Genomic DNA, 21,544 nt, shown 5'->3' with positions numbered 1-21,544 from the left:
AAATGATATCTCTAAAAGTTAAAGTGAACACTAAAAGACACAGTTAAAACTGTTAAAAATATTACTTTGGGGAAGCAGAAAGTAGAGATGAGGAGACACTTTATTAACTAAGAAAAAAAAGCTATATGACTTTTTAAAAGTTTATTTATTTATTCATTTGTTAAGAAACAAGGCCTCACTCTGCTGCTCAGGCTGGAGTACAACGGTGCAATCATAGCTCACTGCAGCCTCGAACTCCTGGGCTGAAGCCAACCTCCTGCCTCAGCCACCAGAGTAGCTGGTACTACAAGCGTGTGCCACCATGCCCAGCTAATTTAAAACAAAAATTATTTTACAGATGAGGTCTTGCTATGTTGCCCAGGCTGGTTTCGAACTCCAGGCCTCAAGCTATCCTCCTGCCTCAGTCTCTAGAGTACATTGATCCTCCTGCCTCAATCTGTAGGTGTGAGCCATCACAACTGGCTTCTTGGCTTTTTAAACTAGGTAAACGTACATCTTTAAAGAAAATGATTTTTAAATGTGTTTTAGAAAGTGAAAAGGTGTCTAAAGTGTGCATTAAGGAAATGAATTAGTCTGCTTATTAACGATTTACATAAGGTAAACACATGTTCTGTAGTCCAGGAGCAGGACGGTGACAGCTTGAACTACGTGGGACATGTGCATGCAGAGGTTTTCACACCTGAACTGATGTGTGCAGTTTCAAACACAGAAACTGAAATTTCTTGTTGGCTTGGATCCCCGGGTCTCTCTTGATCTTTCCAAAGAATAACTTACCAGTCAGGAGAAGTTCCTTACAGGTTCAGATGTCCCCAGAAAACGACTGAAACTTCTGGGACATTGTCAATCTGGAGAGAAAAGTAGTGTACAATCATGAACACTGGGTATAGTGACACTGATTGAGACCAGGTCAGTGCAAGAAGTGATAGGCAAGTGCCAGGCCCATGACCCAGATTAAAACATAGATGTAAAACCCTTCCTATCATCCAAAAGGTAAACTCTTCCCCTTATATCTTTAGTCATTACCTCAACTTCCTCCCAAACTCTACCATGCATCCTCATAACTCTTCTATGGTAACAAGAATGTAATGTTATAAAATCTCCTTCCCTTTATCCTTATTACACCATTTATGTATATTCAAAAAACTTGTCACCTAAGATGTTCCTCTAATTCTACATATTTAATATATTCTCTTTTTGCCTGCAAAAAACGCTATATAAAAATTATCTCCAAATATTCATGAGCATACATAGAAACCCTCAAAATGTACCTTTGTTATATATATATGTTATTGATATTCACGTTTCTTGGGTTTTAACACAATAAAATACTCCCTTGGTAAGTACTCTTCCTCCTTTTTGCTGTCATCTTTAAAATCTTCTGGTCTTCTTAAAAAGTGGGGCCCACTTCTGCATTTATCCACATCCTTCTTGTCTACTAAGAACTATCCTTCAAAATTTCTATGAAAAACCTGAATAAAAATTATTACCTATTGAGAGTTTATCAGTAACAAAGGCAGTGCCATACATAAACTATATTGGGTAGAGGATTTCAGCAGCATGATAGAAGGAGATATTGTGAAGTCTCCTGCAATCCAACAAAGTCTACATGTCCAATGTGTCTGAATTTTCTCAGAAAGATGATTATGTTTTGGAATTAAAGAAGAGCATATTTTATAACATGCAATTTTTATGCATGCTAAGGGTGAGTATAAAACTCTCAGACTTTTATCTATAAACACATTTGAATGGTGGAAGGAAAAATAAATATAACTATCCCAGGTAACTAGGCAGGGGCAACTATTACCAAAGGGATAGGAACTTCAAGAGTTTGAGGATGTTGACCATAATTTGCATCCCAATGTTCACGCATGTCAGCCACAGTATAAAAAATCTGATTTCTGACATGGGTGGGAGCACATGCAGAAAGTAAGTTACTGATTTCACATCTGTCATGCTGATATATGGAGACCAGTGTCACGTGTCCAATCCTATAGTGAATATCTTGAGTCTGGCCTCACAAGGACATCTGTGCTGATGCCCTTTCTTTATCCTCCTTTGCACATGGCCAAACTCAGGCTCAGCAACACAGAAGGCTAAAGGAATCAAACACATCTATTCACATATGGTGAATGACTGGCAGGGATCAATGGACCCTTTGCATAGCTGTTTACAATTTATCAGTGAAAACAGAACCATAAACTATAATTTTTTGAGCTACTACCATATGGTAGGGACAGTTCTTTCAATGAATTGTTTAAACTCAAACATTGCCAAGTCAATTATTTCCCCCATTTTACAAGAGAGGTAACTGAGTCACAGGATCACCCAGCTAATAAATGGCACAGATAAGAATCACAGCCAGTTCTGCTCAGCTCAAAAGCTCATGCTGCGTCTACTGTGCTGGTCGCTTCTCACAACAAAGCACAATTTCTAACCTCAGTGACAGACTAGCGGAGAACATCATTTGGAAAAAGTGGCCCTCAAATCAGACCAAAGTGACAATTATGTAAACTGCCTTATGTGTAAGACTAGTCCTAGAGAAGAGGGTGTGTACACATATGTAGATGTGAATGCATGTAAATACTGCAAATCCATGAGTGCATTGTATATATTAAACTTTACTATTCACTTAATAGATAATAATTTGGGGCTACTTTGTAGCATATTTAAAGCCCAACTCCCCAAATTTCCTTCACCTTTTCGTACCTTTTTATTGCTTTCACACTGTGAATGCAGCATGTGCAGACCCCTTGAGCTACCTAGATTAGTTATCTTCCTGCATAAATCCCTTAGACTTTGGTCTGGGTATGGGATTTAATCCTGAGATCCTAGAGCTAAAATAGTGAGAAAGAGATAATAAACAATAGTAAATAAAGAAAGAACAAAAATATGCCAATACAAGAAAGCAGCAATTTCTGCTTCTGCATTAACACCGTCCAAATTGGAAGCATTACCCTCCTTTAAAGTATTAATCAGCAGGGAGATTTTTAGAACTCAAAATTAATAAGATTTTTTTTCAATCTGACATAAAGAACAGTCTCCCCACCCCATGTTCATTTTGCTGACATTCGGTAACTTGATGGACATTAATAAATAGCCCAAAATGATTAATTCAGAGATTTCCAGACAAACTTGGCAGGACTTAAAGTACTGGGCTTTGGATGGGCAAGAAGAATATTAGACCTTCTGGGGTGTTATCCACCCAGTCAGAACATTTTACCATTCATCCGTCATTACTTATTTCCTCATTCCAACATGGCCACTTGCCATGACAGCCTGCCACGAGCCACCTGACAATCGTTTCCATACACATTGCACCTTTGGCAGGGAGACTGCCATTTTTGTTTAAGGCAGTTATTGGTCTCACATTTGCGATAATTTATCAAATGTCTTGCTGAAATTCTATTTTCTATGAGGGTATATAAAAGACTCATAGCATCTTTTCTCTATTTGGCGAAAATTAAAAGCTTTGAAATTTGGCCTCTTTCGAGAAGGAAGCTTAAGGCAAATCCATTCCTCATATCTTCTGAAGGGATTGGCATCACCCTCAGGGCTGTAGGGATTTCTGATGCCAAGGTTGGCATGCTGAATCGTTATTTTCTGTAATCTATTGCATTAAAATATGTAAAATTCTGACAGTTGCATTTGGAATTGGGTCGTAGTCTAACAGGCACTAGAGCACTCCTAAGTAAGTCACTCAACTTCCACCCCCACCATCTAATACATGATTGCTGTCAACTCATCTTGTATTAAGTGTGTCTAAATGCATGAATATAGAGAAGAAAAGCAAGAAAGGAGAGAGGTCTAGGCTAGGCATCAGGAGAGTGATGGGGCCCTCCAATAAAATGAAGATTGACCCATATTAGAGATGGGTTAACTGAGTCTAAAAAGTAAATAATTACAAAATGATCACAAAAGTCAAAAGTGTCATGTTTCATATCAGGACTCTCTGGCTTCAAAGACTATCTTATGTCCACCTAGTGATGTGTAGGAAGAGAATATATACATTGTTCAGAGTAAATGTCAAGTCAAGAAATCTACATTTTTACACAATTGCTTGACATACAGTTGAAAAAGATTTAAAGACACCCTCCTCTTCACTGTCAATTTATGCTGAAAGAATGCATTTTCACACACACACACACACACATATTCTAAGTACCAGATTAGTAACAGGGAGAAGCAGCATCGCATAGCCACGTTGTATAACTAATGCAACAGAAATTAGCATTAAGGACAGTATAACTGAAGAAAAAGTTTTCTATAAGCATCAATTTATAAAGAATCAGGACACATACTAACAAAAACTTGACAGCCAATCTACTTTTAGAACATGGAAAGACATTTTCTTAATTTCAAGGGCACAGCCACGTTACTAAAACTGAAAATAGTAAAACTTCTATTCACTGCTATCCAATATAATCCACAAACGCGGATCACAAATAAAATTTTAGATTTCGTAGTAGTCACATTAAAAAATTAAAAAGAAACAAGTAAAATTAATTTTAAGAATATGCTTTTATTAGCTTAATATGTCCAAAATACTATAAACTTCAAGACATAATCAATATATAAGTTGAATAAAATATTTTACATTTAAAAATAAATCTAGTCTGTATTTTATACTTTAAAGACATCTCAACTCAGATTAGGCACATTTCAAGTTCTCAGTAGCCACATTGAGCTAATGGCTACCATTGAAAAGCACAGCTCTTCACTCTACGCCATGAAAAAGAGATAGATGGGTCAGAATGCTATTTATTCTTTTCCTAATTGGTCCTTGGCTTATGAATAAAAGATCCAGACTAATTAGAAAACTGGGGAGTGGAAGAGAAGTAGAAGGGGCTGGGGAGAAGTTTCAAGGATAACTACAGGCAATGGCAATTGGCAACTTAATGACAGAAATAGTCCATTTACAAGTAAAATGCTGACATGGATGGGTGAGTGGGGGAGAGAAAACGAGAAACCTAGGAACCAGGGCTGCTTATAATGTGCAGATTTTCATATACCTAAGAGTATCAGTGAGCTAGGCAGTGGAAAAAGTCAAAGAGCCTTGAATGACCATCTGTCTCCAAGAATAATAGAGTAGGAGCTAGGCACATGCCCTTGAGGCTGAAGTGTAGATCCCGGAAGAAGATTTGCCCCCTGCTCAAGTTGATAAAGCCATACCTTTGATTGACACGTATTTTGGTTGACAAAGATTTCTTTCCAGAAAGCAAAACAATAAAACAAAAAAACTGGCCGGGCGCGGTGGCTCAAGCCTGTAATCCCAGCACTTTGGGAGGCCGAGACGGGCGGATCACGAGGTCAGGAGATCGAGACCATCCTGGCTAACACCGTGAAACCCCGTCTCTACTAAAAATACAAAAAACTAGCCGGGCGAGGTGGCGGGCGCCTGTAGTCCCAGCTACTCCAGAGGCTGAGGCAGGAGAATGGCGTAAACCCGGGAGGCGGAGCTTGCAGTGAGCTGAGATCCGGCCACTGCACTCCAGCCCGGGCTACAGAGCAAGACTCCGTCTCAAAAAAAAAAAAAAAACTGCACAGAAACAATAATAGCAATAATTTAAAAATAAAAACAACACTATAAATCAGTAGCAAAATAAAATATTTTTTTTAAAAAGTGGCATTGAGAACGTGAATTAGAAAAACCCTATGTATATGAAAGTGCTAAACTTTTCTTTTTAATAAAACAACAAAAAGCCAGAACAAAATATCAATATTTTCCCACGTTAGGAAAAATGTTTCTAAGCATAGAATTTATGAAAGAAAACCATTTGGGGGTGTGAGAAATAATCAATATGTTGGTATCAAAAATAGAACATCTCTGAAACTCAACAAACACCCTAAGCCAAATTAAAAACAAATGATGGGCCAGGCACCGTGGCTCACACCTGTCATCAGGTTCAGGAAATGTATCCTTTCTACAGGGTCTCCACCTTCCAAAGAGAAATCCAAGCCATGAAGGAGTTTTTGTTTTTTGTTTTTTTCTTGTCTGTTTCATTTTGGTTTTTTTCAGTCTGGATGTCTTTGTATCTAAGGTTGGGTAGTGGAAGACAAATTGTATCAAACTCTTAGACTTGTAGTTTAGAGACTCTGGCATCTTTCAATAAAAGAATTATCCTCTAGAATAAAACTTCTAAGAATAAAATAAGCAATAATTTCAGTTTAGTTCATTTAATTCATTCTTTGCTTGAGTCTTAGCCAAACACACAGATTACTTATTTGGCCAAAGTCTCAGGCTAAATAATTATTGTACTTTAATTGACTTCTTCCTGGACAGAGGCTGGATTCAAGTTATACTATTAATATTTACTTCTCAACTTCTAAGAATGTGTTCTTACTGAAATAGACATTCCAGTCAATTGCATACAGTTTGATTTTACTTATCTCAATCATTATTTTCATATCGCAGGGGTCCATTCCCTCTCTTTCATTTCTGTACCACTTGCATTCCCAACAACTCTTCCTCTTGGACATAGTTTTCTCTTTGTACCTAACTCTTTCACTTACTTCAGGGAATTGTATCTGTCTAGTATTTATCTCCTAAATGTGACCCACAACCTAAGGAGTCCTCAGCCTACATTAGAGTAAATAATCCAGGAAAAAGTCTTCTTCAAGGAAGTATCTCTATGCGGACACATGGCACATTTCCCTTTGGTTTGGGACACTGAGAAATGCCAAAATAAAATAACACTTTTATTTCTAGCAAATCCAGAGCCTAAACCTTACTGTTTGCCCATTTCCAGACACAAGTATCCTGTATGTTCTGCTGTTACAAAACCTTTTCCCCTGAACCAATCCTCTTTCAATTAGTTGCAAAGCAGATTTCAGAGGTATAATCCAAGCAACACCAGGGACCTAGCTGGGCACCCCAACCCTTGTAACTTGTTGATTCCTCAGGTGAACTTGAATTCTCTTCCTGAAGGTGAAATCTGTCTTCAGAGTCCACTGAGCCTTTTAGTCCCTTGAAAGTTCTTACAGTGTCTATAAAAATTTCTGCTCTTAACCTTTCTTGTGTTATAAAAAGCACAGCCACGTTCCTCATAACTATTTGATGTCTTATATAAAACCCTTTATAAAATAAAAAAAAAATCTCCCCAGATAGCCTCAAAAGAAAAGTTGCCCGCCGTTGTCTTAAAACGGCATGCTTATTTAATATCGGCATGAAGACAGAGTCAGTGCTCTGAATTCTGGACTGCCCATGCTGGCATTGAGGAGCACTGTTAAAACCTGCCAGTTGCTAAAATATCCCTTCTACTCCGTGGGGAGATAGTGTCAAGAGTAAAAGCCAGAAAGGGAAAATTTTGGCCGGCATCCAAATACAGTTGTAGAAAAGAAGGTTCTCTCTCCGACAGCATTCTGACATGCTTTCTTCAGTCTTGCCACGAAGTTGAAATCTTTCCTCAGGAGAGATGAGTGTATATATAAAGACAGCATGCACGTGGTGGGCTCAGGAATTTCAAACATGGCCCAGTCTGACATGAAGGAAGGAAAGGGAGAAGGGGTGGGGAAGAAATCGCTGAAGTTCCAGAAAGGCTTGTCAAAAAGTAAGCCATTTCAACAGGTTTGTCTTTGAAATATTTCTTCTGAGTGATTCTAATATAATTTGGACCCAATCCTTGTATGATTTTATATGAGGCTACTTGTTTGCTTGATTTCTGAAAGTCTGAATTTATCATATACATGAAGATATATGTGACATACATGATAAAAATAATTTTGCATTTATGCACTCATTAGAACACAACACATTAGTATCCAAAGAGCAGCTAAGATATACAGGCAAAATTTTAAAAGCACAACTAGAAGGAAGAAATGGGAAGGGATAATAGAAAAATATGCAGAAAAATTCCTCCAACCTCAACTGGCAATGCCACTGTCACAGAGAAGACGATGGTAGGCCTTTGTTATCACTTGGCTTACAGAGTCTGTGAGGAGGAGGATGGCAGGAGGGTATGTCTGTGCGTGCACATGCCAACATATACAGGCAGAGAGGGCCTGGAGAGCCCTTCAAGCAAAATAAAACTTCAAAAAAGATACATATGCACCTATTTTCTACACTCAAGGCTATATCTCTACAGAGTAAAGAATACAAACTTGGCAATCATCTAAATAATTTCATGAATAACTTTAATATTAATAGCAGGGAATGAGTATATTAGACCTTGACCAACGGTGTAGGTTTATTGAAGCTGTATTTATTTCATGTTTTCTTATGTTTTGAATTGTAAGAAAGGCCAGAGGTTCTAATCTTAAGGACCTTCTGAATAAATGTTAATAGGTAAGCAAAGAAACAGGCCATTGTATAATTGCTAAAAAATATTAAGAGTCAACTTCTAAATAAGCCTATGTAGCCACCAAAATCCACAATAAAAATATAAAGTGTCATTTTCTCGATTTGCCTATACAGTACATTTCTAATCTTGTCTTGATTCTTTCTCTGGCTAGTTGTTGATCTTCTTTATGGAAAACAATTCCTCTGAATGTCAATTTCCTCACTGGTAAAATAGAAATAACAATAATACCTACTTCTTAGTGTTATGTGATTTCAAATGGTACAATGTGTGTATCTTTAGCAGACTATAAAATGCTGGACACATGTTGATCATCATGAATAGTAGTAATATCTCTGATCATTTCACCCACAAGATTGAAGAGAAGGGTTATTTCATAGTTTCTTAGATTTTAATCAGTTTCTAATGAACTCATTTCATGGTCATAAAATACTAGAACTGAACGAGATCTTAGATATCATCTCATGCAAACTTCCTCATTTTTAAGGACCACAGAGTTTGTGGCATCATGCTCAAAGTCAAACATCAACATGTATGGAATACAGATAGTTTTAGGATACATATACCTGGAATGCAGGCTATTGTGAGCTTGCTAAGTATTTTCTTTGACAAAATTCTCTGACTGTTTCGAAAATATTAGGTTAACAAATGTGGCCTTAAAGGAAATTTCTGTAAACTGAATTTTCTGTTTACCATTAGTTCTTATAATGCAATTTAGAAAAAAATGATCCCATGGGAACAGCAGCCGGAGACATCTTTTAAAGCTATAAATCCAATCCTCTCATACTCTTGCTTAAATCTTTCTATTGAACCTCTCTGGTCCTTATTATAAAAACCCCTCACCATCTTCTGCAAGGTTTATATGCTGTAATTCCTACTGGTATAGACAAATTCATCTCTAATGAAACACCTCCTTCACGATTACACTTTGACTATACCTGCCTTTTTTATTTTCCTCCGAAATCTGAGGTTTGGGCTGTGATTTTTCCCTATATCATTTGCCAAACCTTTTGTCAGCGTAAGCGTCATCTCCTTAAAGAGAAATTTGTGACTGCCCCAGTCTCTTACCTATTTCTCCTTATTTCAGTCATGGTGCTCAGCCCATATGGAATGGTCTTGTTTAGGGATATTTTGCATGTTTCAGATCAGCCTCAGCCACTGGAACATAAGCTTTATTAGGGCAGCAATTATTCCGTTTCTTACACACCATTGAATCCCCAGTATTTAGCTTGAGTAGCCAGGACTAGCTACACGTAATAGGCGGCACTTAATAATTAGTTGTTGGACGAAAGAACAAATGGATGAATGAATAGATAAATGAGTCCACCACTGTCACTTTTGATATGAAAGATGCTAAGATGATGATTAGGATTGCTTTCATAGTAGAATGCAATACTGACCCAATTAAAACACTTTGGCAACCAGGACTGTGTTGGAAGAATTCTGTGAGGAAGCGCTGGCACTTGATTGCAAGATGAAAGAACACCAAAGACAAACTTCACTGGCATCAGAATTTCACAGGAAACTAGGCCTCAGTATCAGGTAGAGTCATTAATTGTATGAAAAATAAAAATGTTTCAAGCACTGTATTCTAGCTATATAGCATACAGGAGAGTTAAAAGGAAAAAAGATATGTAAGACACACTCTTTGACATAAATTTCAAATTTGCTTTGTGATATAAAGTATAAATGTAAAAGAAATTGTTTGAGAGTGAGTCAGATAGAACAGCTAATAGGTACTCTGAATTTAAGAGAGAAGTTTTACCAACTTGCACGCTGGTAAGGTTTTATTTTGAAGGAATGTTATTAAGTCATCTGCATTCATCATTTTGGGAAATAAGGGCTGTTTGGACCTCCTGATACTTATTTTATTCAGATACATAAAAGCAGAAGTGTTTATTTCCCTTTATTTCACCATATACAAATATACCCAGTGATTATCCAAAATGACAGTAGAAGCCATGTAGGTACAGGACACAGAGCTTGTTTGTGAAAAAACTGAGACATGGATAATCTGTATGTTTTATGGCTCTTATATTACTTTTTGGGGTTTCCTATCTCCTGGTCCATTTGCAAATAACAGAAGGACTAAGGTGATCAGATGTGTTTAATTGTAGGTGACCAATTAACAGTATGAATGAGACCAGAATGATTTCCTAGCTAGAATACGAGTAAAACTAAGTCTCCTTACAGCTCTCTTCCAGTTGGTTATACTTCACATGTGATAAAGAAATAGTAACAGAGATGCAGTAGAGTATAATATTTTAGCCCTTTCCTCCAATATTATCTTGGCACATCTATCACAAATGGGGCTGGGTTGCACTGGAAACTTCTGTCAGAGATCAAAGCTTCAGGTCTCAGAAACACTGTATCTGGCAAAGGACAAGCATCCACAACTGTAGGGTCAGGGCCCAATTCTGCTGGCTTGGGTTCTGATGACCCTTTCACCTTTGCAATTCCGAGTCCTGCCTGCTAGATCTGGGTAAAATGTAGCTTGGTACAAAAGTAATTGCAGTTTTTGCCATTACACCAACCGAATACATAGTCTTCTTTACTTTGGCTCAGTTTTGTGAGCGAGCACTTTTCGTGGTATTATATATCAATGGTGTTCATCAAATATTTGGGTGGTTAGATAAATGAAGGAATGCTTGGATTTATTTGCAACCTGGCCTATAAATACATACAGTATCTGTCAGATCATTTTTTTTCCTAAGCTACAATCCCTCTTTGCTTTAGAAATCTGGGGAAATGTAGTTGAAACATAGGTATTGGAATGACTTGAGGCTTGGGTTTAATGCCTGCTCACCACTGCTAGCTTTGAGATCCTGAACAATACCCAAAACCATTAATATCAATGAATCTCGGTCTCTCTATTTTTAAAAAGCAAGATCATACACTTACTTTCCCGTTAAGACCAATAAATGAGATGTTGCACATAACATACATTACTTTTCTTTTCCTGGCTATTTGACAGAATTTTTTTACTCCTTGGTCTTAAAATTGGACTTTTGTTTGTTGGTGGTTTGACTTTATTTTTGTTTTCCCAAATCTAAGATTGTATTAAAGTATCTGATGCTTTTATCTACACATGATATTGTCTTGCTATTTTTTTTTCTAAATCAGCTGACCTCTGCTGGGGGCAGGAAGCCAGGCAAAGCACTGGAGTAGGGGAGTCATCTTATCCTACACCTTCATATATATAACAATATACTGCCTTTTGGTATAATACGTCATGAATAAATTTGAAAATGTGATTTTATTTATTTTCTATTATCTGCATTGTAACATTAATTGTGTAAAAAATATTCCCCCTCGTCACTGTTTACTGTTCTCTAAAATAAAACTGCAAAATTGGAAAGGTGGTTAAGCTATTTATTTTAAAGCTAAGACTCTCTCATCATTCATATCTTTCTCCAATTTCCATCGTTCTATGACTCAGGATCTTTCTCCTTATCACTGTAACACGGCACCCAGGCTTGGGGGCCGTGAAAAACCTCATCACTTCCTGGACAAGAGCATCCATATCTCCTAGCAGCAGAACTAGGTTGGACGGTTCATTATCTGAGGAGAGGGGAATGAGCACAACATTTAGAAATGCTACTGTGGCGGACTCCGTGCAAATCAAAGATTTGTGCAAATGATCACATTTCTACCACTCTCCTTCCCTCCATGACACATTCTGCTCATTAATTCATTAGTCTTTATACCACCCTGCAGCGAAGGTAACTATTATTAGCTTGGGTTTTTAGATGGAGAAATAGAACTAAAGTACAATGAAGTTCAGCAACTTGCCCAAGATCACAGTGGGAGATGTTGTTGGGAGTGGGATCTGAGCCCAGGCATTTTGTCTCGCAAGTGCCTGCTCTAACACGGAGAAATCCCCCACCTACCCTGTCCATTAGCATAATGGTTAAGGGAAGCTGTCATTTTATTTCCTGGAGTTGCATTCACCTAAGCTGCTGAACTCTCCTGAACACACATACAGTTGAGTTGTTCTAACATTTACACTGCCAAACGTCTGCATAATTCCTCTCTTTTCCTTGCCTAGCTGTCAGCAGCTGCCCTGCCTGACAGAATGCAGCCACTTGGTCAGGAAAATATAATTTTGAAAAAAAAAAAAAAAAGTACTGTTACTTTTCAGCCCAGTGCTATGAAAGAAGCATGATATTGTCACCTAGTGAAACAACACATTTCCTTCTGAAAGGAAAGGCATATCATATTATTTTTACGCACTGGCCCTTTCTGCGCATCCTATCCCGAGGTGCAAATGACATTTTGGCTTATCACCACGATGCTGATGATGAAAATGATCTGACAGTCAAGATGTTTCACCTGATCAGCTTGCAACCCTTGATTTGATTTCAGGAGACCTGTAAAGATATAGATCAGAGAGGAAACCACTGGGGGCTGAGGGCCTGCCATGTGCCTACCACTGTGCTGGGCTCAATGATTGTCACAAAACTACAAGGTGGGTACTGCTGCTCTAGTTACATAGCTGGAAAAAAAGAAACTTTGAGAGGTGAACTAGCCCCAGATTGCTCAGCTACCAGCTGCAACCAAGATTTGAGCCCACTTCTATGTAAATCACTCTAAATCATGTTGAATATATATATACACACATATATATTCATATTTCATATATGTTTTCATATATATATATAAAATAAGCAATAAGCATGTATCAATGATACTTACTTTTATTTCAGCTGAACTCACCTAATAGAATCTTTACTTCTGAAAGAGAAGGCCCTTGCATTGGAAATTATTTGCTGAGCATGAGCAGATGGCTGTGCTGGGTTATTGGGATTTCATGGATGTGTACATAGTTGATTATCAGGTCAGACTGTAATAACTGTTATTCTTGAGGTAGAAGCAAAATGCACTAAAAGCGAGGTATCCCAGCCTAGGCTGCTGAGTAAATGAATCTAGAGGTTGGATATGTGGAAAGGAATTTAGGGTTTTGGTCTATTAGAATCAAGGTATCCAAGTAGACAAATGTGTATTCATTACCTACCAAGTGCCAAGCAATGTGACAGATCATCTCTCCATTCAGAGATGTTGAAACAGATCAGAGGGAGGAGGTGAGTTGTTCAAGTCACTAAGTTAGCTAGTGACCAAGCTAAGGCTGAGTCCATGTTGTCCTGACTTCTCAGCATAATTGTCACTGTGTCTCATGGTTCTGTCCTCTATAACACACCTAAATTTTCTGCACATCTGCCACCCAGTTAGAAACCGTTCTCCTTTCTCTATCTTTCCTCTTTGTTTCTCTGATAAGCATACTGTGAGAGGAAGGACAATTAGTCATTCCTGGACAATTGTTTTTAATTTCATATGTGAACTTGGGTGAAAAAGTTACTAAATGTAGTGATTTTCAGGATATTTATTTGAAAAACACATTCAGAAACATTTGTACACCTATTTTACTATTTAGCATTTAGATATGAAGCAAGCACCATTGTAACTGCAACTCCAGTTAAGAAAATACAATAAGTCTTTTTCAGCACCTCAAAAGTTTCCATGTCACTCTTTCCTTTCCTGATAAAGGTAACCATTTTCCTGACATATCAAATAATATCCCCTATTTTTTTCTCACAATCCTAATATTGAACAAAACTGACAATATACCAAAAAACTTGTACAATGCAATTCTATTCATAAAAATCAAAATATGAAACTCTCTGGTTTAGAAGCATATATGAGGGTGGCAAAACTACAAAAAAATAAGAAGTGATGTTTTAAATAATGTAAATCAAAACCTGTCCTCTCTCTGCTATAGTTCATCAGCAACTTTTCATTACACATAAAATAAAATTGTATTTCCTTACCCTAACCCAGAAATGTGTGTGAAATCTGGCCCTGCCCACTTCTCTGACTTGACCTCAATGCATGCTCCCTGTCTAGTCTTTGCCTTCCAGAAACAACTTCAGACTGTTCCAAAAACAGAGCAAACTCACTGGTGCCCGGGGTCTTTCCCAGCCACATTCTGAGGACCTTCACATTGCTGGTACCTGTCACTCAGTTCTCAGTTTAATGTCTCTACCTAAGAGGGGTCCTCCCCCTCCACCTCCCATCTAAATTACCATTTATTCACCTTCCAATATTTTCATCATAACATTTATCATTACTTAATATTTTGTGTTTTGGTTATTACCTATTTTTTGGATTATGTCTGTGTAACTCCACTGAAACATAATTTTCATGAGGGAAAGGTCCACCTCTGTCTTGTCTGATGCTGTTTTCTTAGCAACAAAAACATTGCCTGACCCATAGTAGATGCTGAATAATGCCCGTTGAGTGAATAGTCAAAGAACAAATCGTTCCCTGCTTAGACTGCGATATGGTTAGGTTTTATGTCCCCACCCAAATCTCATCTTGAATTATAATCCCTGTAACCCCCATAATCTCCACATGTCAAGGGAGAGACCAGGTGGAGGTAATTGAATCATGGAGGTTGTTTCCCCCTTGCTATTCTCATTATAGTGAGTGAGTTCTCACAAGATCTGATGGTTTTATAAGAGGCTCTTTCCCCTTCACTTGGCACTTCTCCTTCCTGCTGCCTTGTGAAGAAGGTGGCTTGCTCTCACTTTGCCTTCCACCATAATTGTAAGTTTCCTGAGGTCTCCCCAGCCAGGCTGAACTGTGAGTCAATTAAACCTCTTTCCTTTGTAAATTACCCAGTCTTGAACAGTTTTTTATAGCAGCGTAAAAATAGACTAATACAGATGGGAATCAAACATCAAGAATACATACATGCTTCACAGAATTCTGAACTTTGGGCTGAGAGTTGGCCAGTGAGAAGAACCAGCCAGATGAAGAGGATGAGGAACACTCTCTAAGAAACATTGCGCCAGAGGTGAGGCTGGGGCATGGAATCTCATCTTAGGATTCACAGACAAGTAACGGATTCTACCTACTTTTTATAAGTCTCAATCCCACTCCCACCTTCTCGGTTATGGAAAGAAGCTTTTGATTATACCATCCCCTGCCCATTCTTTGTCTCCTCGCACAGCAATAACAGGGAACAGGGGGAGCTAAGGAATAGAAGAGGAATGTAAGAACTCAGTCCAGGCAAGCTGGGACTTTTGAAGACTCATCTTTCTCTGTGTCTGGTCCTAACTCATGCTTCAGCCGTCACCCAGCTGTGTTATCAATGGACCACAGGTCCTATTCAGGGTCAGGTGACCTTGTGAAGCAGAAATAATATGTCACAAAGATACAGTGTAACAAAAGATGCGTGCAAGGCTTGGCTGGCAAGCCAGCTTTTCTAAATAACATTCTGATTGCATTCGATGCCTCAGCAACCCCTCTATTCTTGCTGCCCAGGCACTCTGCAGCCAATATATGCACTGGATGATGAAAAGCCCGGGCACCCACTGGGCAAAAACCAAATCACATATCGGCAACATCGGCATAAGAGCATATAAAGCAATCCTGTTAAATATTTAGATGTGTAGGGCCCCAGAGCATGACACACACTCAACTAAAAAGGTACTATTTTTAAAAACCAGGAAACTTGATTTTACAAACCAGTATAATATTGTGCCTTTAAAAGGAGAGTGAATATACGAAGGATTTGTTGCATATTGACCTATGGGATTTAAATCATCGCCACCAAATCACACGCTGGTCTGGGACTGGGCTCATTGAATCACAGAATTAATCCCATACATTTACATTTCACTTTTTTGTTACAAATCACTTTCACAAGCATTATGTTGTCTGATGCTTGAAACAAAAATCCATGGAGATAAGTTTGTTAGCAAGTTTATTTGATCCTTTACTCAGGACTAGGCACCAGATTATGCACTAGGAAACATACAAAGAATAATTCACAATTTGAGAAAGAGGACACATGTAGAAATAGACAGGTATTATCTCCTTGAGGGAAACTATAATGAAATAAGCGTCAGAAGCATATCTAAGATAAAAGTAGAGTTTAACAGCAAGAACAAGCATTCATCATATGACTGTTATCATCAAGAAACAGTCCCAGGTTTAGGCTTACAACTGACACCCTACACTGACACCCTGTATTTGTGCTCAGGGCACAAATGAAAAGATAGAACACTTCAATAGCAGAATAATTACAAGTACATTAATATAAGTAAGTGCCCACTGAGCAATCCAAATTATGAGCATGTAAGCATTTGGAAGAAGATAGGCTAAATAGAAGAATTGTAGAAGAATTGGGATTTGAGTTAATATTTGAAGGAAAGGTGATACAAGAATAGAAGTGTGAGTCTATGTTTCTGACAATGTGTTAAGGTCTTTTATTAGTTGAGGCTTACTTTTCACAAGGAGAACAATGTGAGTTTTCAAGGATTATAAAGCTAACCAGTTAGAACCCAAATACATTGACATCCCTGCTACAAAATGCTACCTCCAAATAAGTGACATGATCTGTTCATTGCAGAAATGATAGTCCCACTGACAAAGTAGGAAGCAAGAAATCTCCAGGGCAGGTAGGTGGAGATCCTGGATGAGGTATCTGAGCTGATTTAGAGCATCAATAGGAGTCAGCAAGAGAAGACACAGAATAAGGGGATTTCTGATGGAAGAAAGAAAAAAAAATGAAAGAAGAAAGTCTTCCATGTGAAAAGCAGGGCACCTTCCTTTTGGTAGTAAGTACTATCCAGGCACTGAGCCCAGCAGGGTCTTCGTCTCTCTGCCTTTGTGGTAAGGTAAGGAAGGAAGGTCACAATGCGCAGCCCACCACGAGTGAGTGCTGCAGGAATCCAGAAGCAATTGTCAGAACCCAGCAGAGGAAATTACAGCACAGGTCCTCCCATGGCCTTAACCACAGGGGCGAGCCCTGAGGACTGTGCTTGTGACAAGATCCCAAGGATGCTGCAGCTGGGAGCAGAGCTGGGGCCTCTGTGAGTCTCCTGTCCTCACTAGTCAGAACTCCCTGGGAAGGTCAGACACACTGACCCCACTGTGTCCTCCAGGCCACACACTTGATCACACTTACCTTGGACCAGAAGATGCTGCTCTTCAATTTCTAGTCAAGGTCAAAACAGAGGTTTAAGAATATCTGGGAACTGACAGCAAATAATGAAGATGAACTTGATATAAAACCTCAAGTATAAGTACATTTCTTCAGCCTTCTGTATTCTTCCTTTATCCTCTTTAATTTTCTTTGATGGTTCTTGAAGCTTTGGTCAAATAATTAAGGGTAAGTATATTAGGTTTCATTGAACCACTTTTGTTCAAAGTTTAAAAATGACACTTATACTTCTCGAACTTCTCTTACTGAACCGGCTAAAGCAATGCTTTGAAGAAAGGGAATAGTCTGTAGCCATAGCTCACCACTAGGGACAATTACTCACCGAAACTTTCTTTGAAGAGAAACCCTCGGATGATCTCACCTCTTATGTTACTGATAAGACATTCAGAATAAAAAAAGTGAATAACTCATGTAAATAAATGTGACACTGTTATTTTTCCGCCATTGTAATGTCAGAGAAACAGTTACTAGATGGACACTAAGTACAAAAGATATAAAAATTAGGAAAAATCTGAGCAATCCATTCAGTCGAGCATCACTAAGTACATCAGAAGACACAGACCAGGGCAATAGATTCGCCACTTCTAAGTTGTGACTTTCTCAGAATCATCACTGTTTAATGTGGATAGCCTAATGGGAGCAGATCAATATGAAACGTGTATGCATGATCAGCGTGTGCTGAAGGTCTCCCACAACCACCAGTGTAGTTATCGCCAAGCTATTAAGCCACGGCCCCAGTGTGCCCAGACCCACACAGGAAAGCCAACTGACTGACAGATGGGGCTAGGTTAGTTTAAGACAAAGAGAAAACATAAAATTGTGTATTATTTTTACCTGCATGAAGAAAAACAACTTCTGAAATTGCCATTGTAGAAAATAATGTAACCATTTCTTCAGACTGGCTTTCATTTCTTTTTCTCTGTCTGAGGTTTTTCTATAAATGGATTATTCAGGTAGGTAAAAAAGCAAAAATAAATAAATAAATAAATAAACACTGCTACTGTTTTCAAATTACAGCAACTACCATGGCTGTTAGTAATCCTTGATCAGTGCTGCCACACTTCAGTAACAGTATCCCATACACTTCCTTCTTACCAGTAATCCTTAAAGTATGGGATGCATATATATGTATAATTTTTATCAGAGCCTTCAAAACTGCATTTATGAGAGAAGAAATCTGCTATATGAATTTGAGGTTTAGCTCTCCTGGCAAAAACACAGGAAAAAAAATAAATCTTAAAAAACAATTGTGACAGTATTGTTAAAAATATTGAATCCAGTTGACGTCCTTTCTTCTGCTTTTTTTTTTTCTCCAAGCACTGGGATAGGATACGGCTGTTGAGTCTGTCAACTGGAAAATCCTTCCTAAAGGGCAAAATGCAACATTATGGATCACAGTCAACCAAAAGGGGAAAAAATAAAGTAGAAAATTGTCCTCCAAGCTGATAAAAACCCACCTGCCTCCCATAACAAGGCAGGGCCATTCTTCACCACCTCCCATCCTGAAGACATTTAGAGGGTCATAATTTTCAGTTCCTTTTTCTCTTATTCTTCTTTCTTTTTCTTGGTGGGAGGAGGCAGGTCTGAAAGAAGCTACTTGCTGAAGACTGAGAGAAGATGGCCTGAACTAATTCATCTTGTGACCTTTTAGTGCCTTCACACTAGGGTGATTTAATAGCACTTAATCTGTCAAAAATCTGAAGCTTTGTAATAACTGTATATTAAACCAGTTTTTATGGAGCATTAGTGAAAGTCCTTTCAGTTTACAAAGAAAGAGAGAAAGAAGAGAGAAAACTTGCAATGTTTGTCCTCATTAAACTTCCAGAGACTCCCTACTGTATTCCCGGGCCATGCAGTGACTGACCCACAAGGCAGTCTTGTCCCTTCATTGTAGGGTGTCCTAAGGAGGGCTGGACCATAACTGGCCTGACCAGAGTAGTGTAGGCTGGGTCATGCTGCTGACTTTGAAAATGAATTTCTTATTAAGAGCCACTGTGAAGAGGCATGGGCAAACTTCACACCATTGGGCCTTGTGACTCTTTTCCATCCAGAGTACTTTGCTGCAAACTGAAAGGTGTTGTGATTGGTTTGTCTTGGTGTGTGGTTTTTTCCAATATTAACAACCAATTCTCCAACACCAGTTGGGTGTCCAATAATTCAATTTAATTCTGACATTATCTGATGAGAGTTATTGTTAGAACCCACACGTTTAAGAGAGAAGTACCACAACACTGCCCTTACTTTGGATGCCAGCCACAAGTCCAGGTGACCAATACTTTCCCCCAGCTGACTACAAATTTGGGGGTTCCCATGATCCTTCCATAGGTTCAGTAGTTCACTAATGACTCACAGAATTCGGGGAAGTATTTTACTTACGATTACTGGTTAATTAGAAAGGACACAACTCAGAAACAACCAAATGGAAAGACACATGGGGCAAAGCATAGGGCTGGGGGGCACAGAGCTGCCATTCCCTCTCTAAGTATGCCACCCTCTCAGCACCTCAATATGTTCACCAACCTAGAAACTCCTTAAATCCCATTGTTAAGAGTTTTTATAACCCAAACTCCAGCTCTCTTCTTCTCTCTGGAGTTCAGGGCATGAAGCTGAAATTTCCCAAACTCTAGTCACCTGTTTGGTGTTTCTGGTGACCAGAACCATCCTGAAGCTATATAACAGCATCTCCCTCAATCCCATCACCTGACTCTACTCAGGAGTATAAATTCACGTGTAGTGAAAGGATTAGAGGTTGGGAAATAAAATAAAATAAAATAAAATAAAATAAAATAAAATAAATATTTTATTTTACCACAGTCTGTGCAGTCTGAAAAAGCCAGGTTAGAAATGTTATCTTGAATGGACCTAAAATTTTACTTCTTAAAATAGTGCACTTAAATCCACCTTCCGTTCATGCTCCTGTTTGTCTCCTTGCCATTAAGCCAGATTCTTGTTTCCATATCTGTTTAATGCCATCTCTATCAACCATCTCCTAGGATTCGATTTCAGCTCACCCTTCATCCCAGCCTTCTTTTCCTGACCTCCCAAACCTTGCCACCTTTACCTCCCTTCCCCTTTTCTGAGTTCCTGTGTTACCTGGAATCTGCAACGTTAGCTTCATTCGCATTAGATTGTCCCACTTGAATCATAACTTCTGTCTTGTTTGATGTCAAATTAGTAATAGATGGCACATTTAAGTCAGAATAAATTGAGGAAGATTTAATAGAATAATTATTTTAAAAAGTGGTGATCAGGTATGGGAAATCCAAAAGGACACCAAGGCTAGCAATGGTCCTGTTACCATTCCTAGGCCTGAAGAGATGGAGGAAGGAACTAGTGCCAGACCTGGACAAAGAGGGTTATACAGAGACAGATTCCTTTAAAGGTGTGATTTCTGCTAGAGAAATAGAACTAATCCCAGGTAATACCATAAAGGGGGATGAGGGAATGATGATCTCAAACCCATTCTCTAATTTCTCACTAGGGTTTGCCATTGGCTGAATCAAACATGGAACCATGGACAAGTAAGCCCACTGATGAGTTCGTACAGCTCAGCCCCAAGGACAGAGAGAAGGCGGAGAGCAGCTCTGGAAGTACAGTATCACAGAATAGTTTAATAAACAATCTCTGAGGCATAGATGCAGAGGCCTATAGAAACTTCCCAAATCCAGATAGATTCTCTTCTATGGTTGTCATGCCCCAGTGCATCTTTGTATCCTCTGTCTGCCTGGATAGCAGAAAGAAGCTCAGCAGAAGTTCAGCTTGCAACACCATATTTTCATATGACTCTCTTTCTTTCTTTCTTTTTCTTTTTTTTTTTTTTTAGGGAAAGAGTCTTGCTCTGTTCCCTGGGCTGGGATTTTAGGTATGTGCCACCACATCCAGACATTTCTAAAGAATTTTTGTAGAGATGGGGATCTCACTAAGTTGCCCAGGCTGGTCTCAAACTCATGGCCTCAAGTGATCCTCCCATCTAGGCCTCCCAAATGATCTCTTCATTGACTGACATTTAGCACAAAGAGCAAAAGCAAAAGGGTCTATTAAGGATTTAAAGTAGCACACACAAAGGCCAGGGAACAATACTCTGCATGTCTTCTGTCTTTAAGATGCTCTTTCTCTTAGTTTCCACAAAGCTGCCTTCCATTTTTTCTCCTTCCTCACTGCAACTCCTGAGCTCTTCTGCTAGTTCCTTCTCCTTCATCTTTGGGCTCTTCTTTTTGTTGCTGTTTTGTTTTTTTAATTCTAT

The 21,544-nt window shown here is 38.6% G+C and overlaps 1 long non-coding RNA gene across 1 annotated transcript in view; it reads right to left on the bottom strand.

Moving 5' to 3' along the window:
- LOC126941253 (uncharacterized) overlaps positions 1-18,235 on the bottom strand; it is a 50,532-nt gene extending 32,297 nt beyond the window's left edge. Inside the window, exon 1 of the long non-coding RNA XR_007721202.1 lies at positions 18,136-18,235. This is a non-coding gene — a long non-coding RNA (uncharacterized LOC126941253). The remainder of the gene's footprint in view (positions 1-18,135) is intronic.
- Between the last annotated feature and the right edge of the window lie 3,309 nt (positions 18,236-21,544).

Source organism: Macaca thibetana, chromosome 18 (assembly GCF_024542745.1).
Source record: "Macaca thibetana thibetana isolate TM-01 chromosome 18, ASM2454274v1, whole genome shotgun sequence".
In the NCBI taxonomy this organism is placed as follows: domain Eukaryota; kingdom Metazoa; phylum Chordata; class Mammalia; order Primates; family Cercopithecidae; genus Macaca; species Macaca thibetana.
The sequence above is the reverse complement of the archived record's forward strand: the minus strand, read 5'-3'. Positions and strand labels throughout refer to the sequence as shown.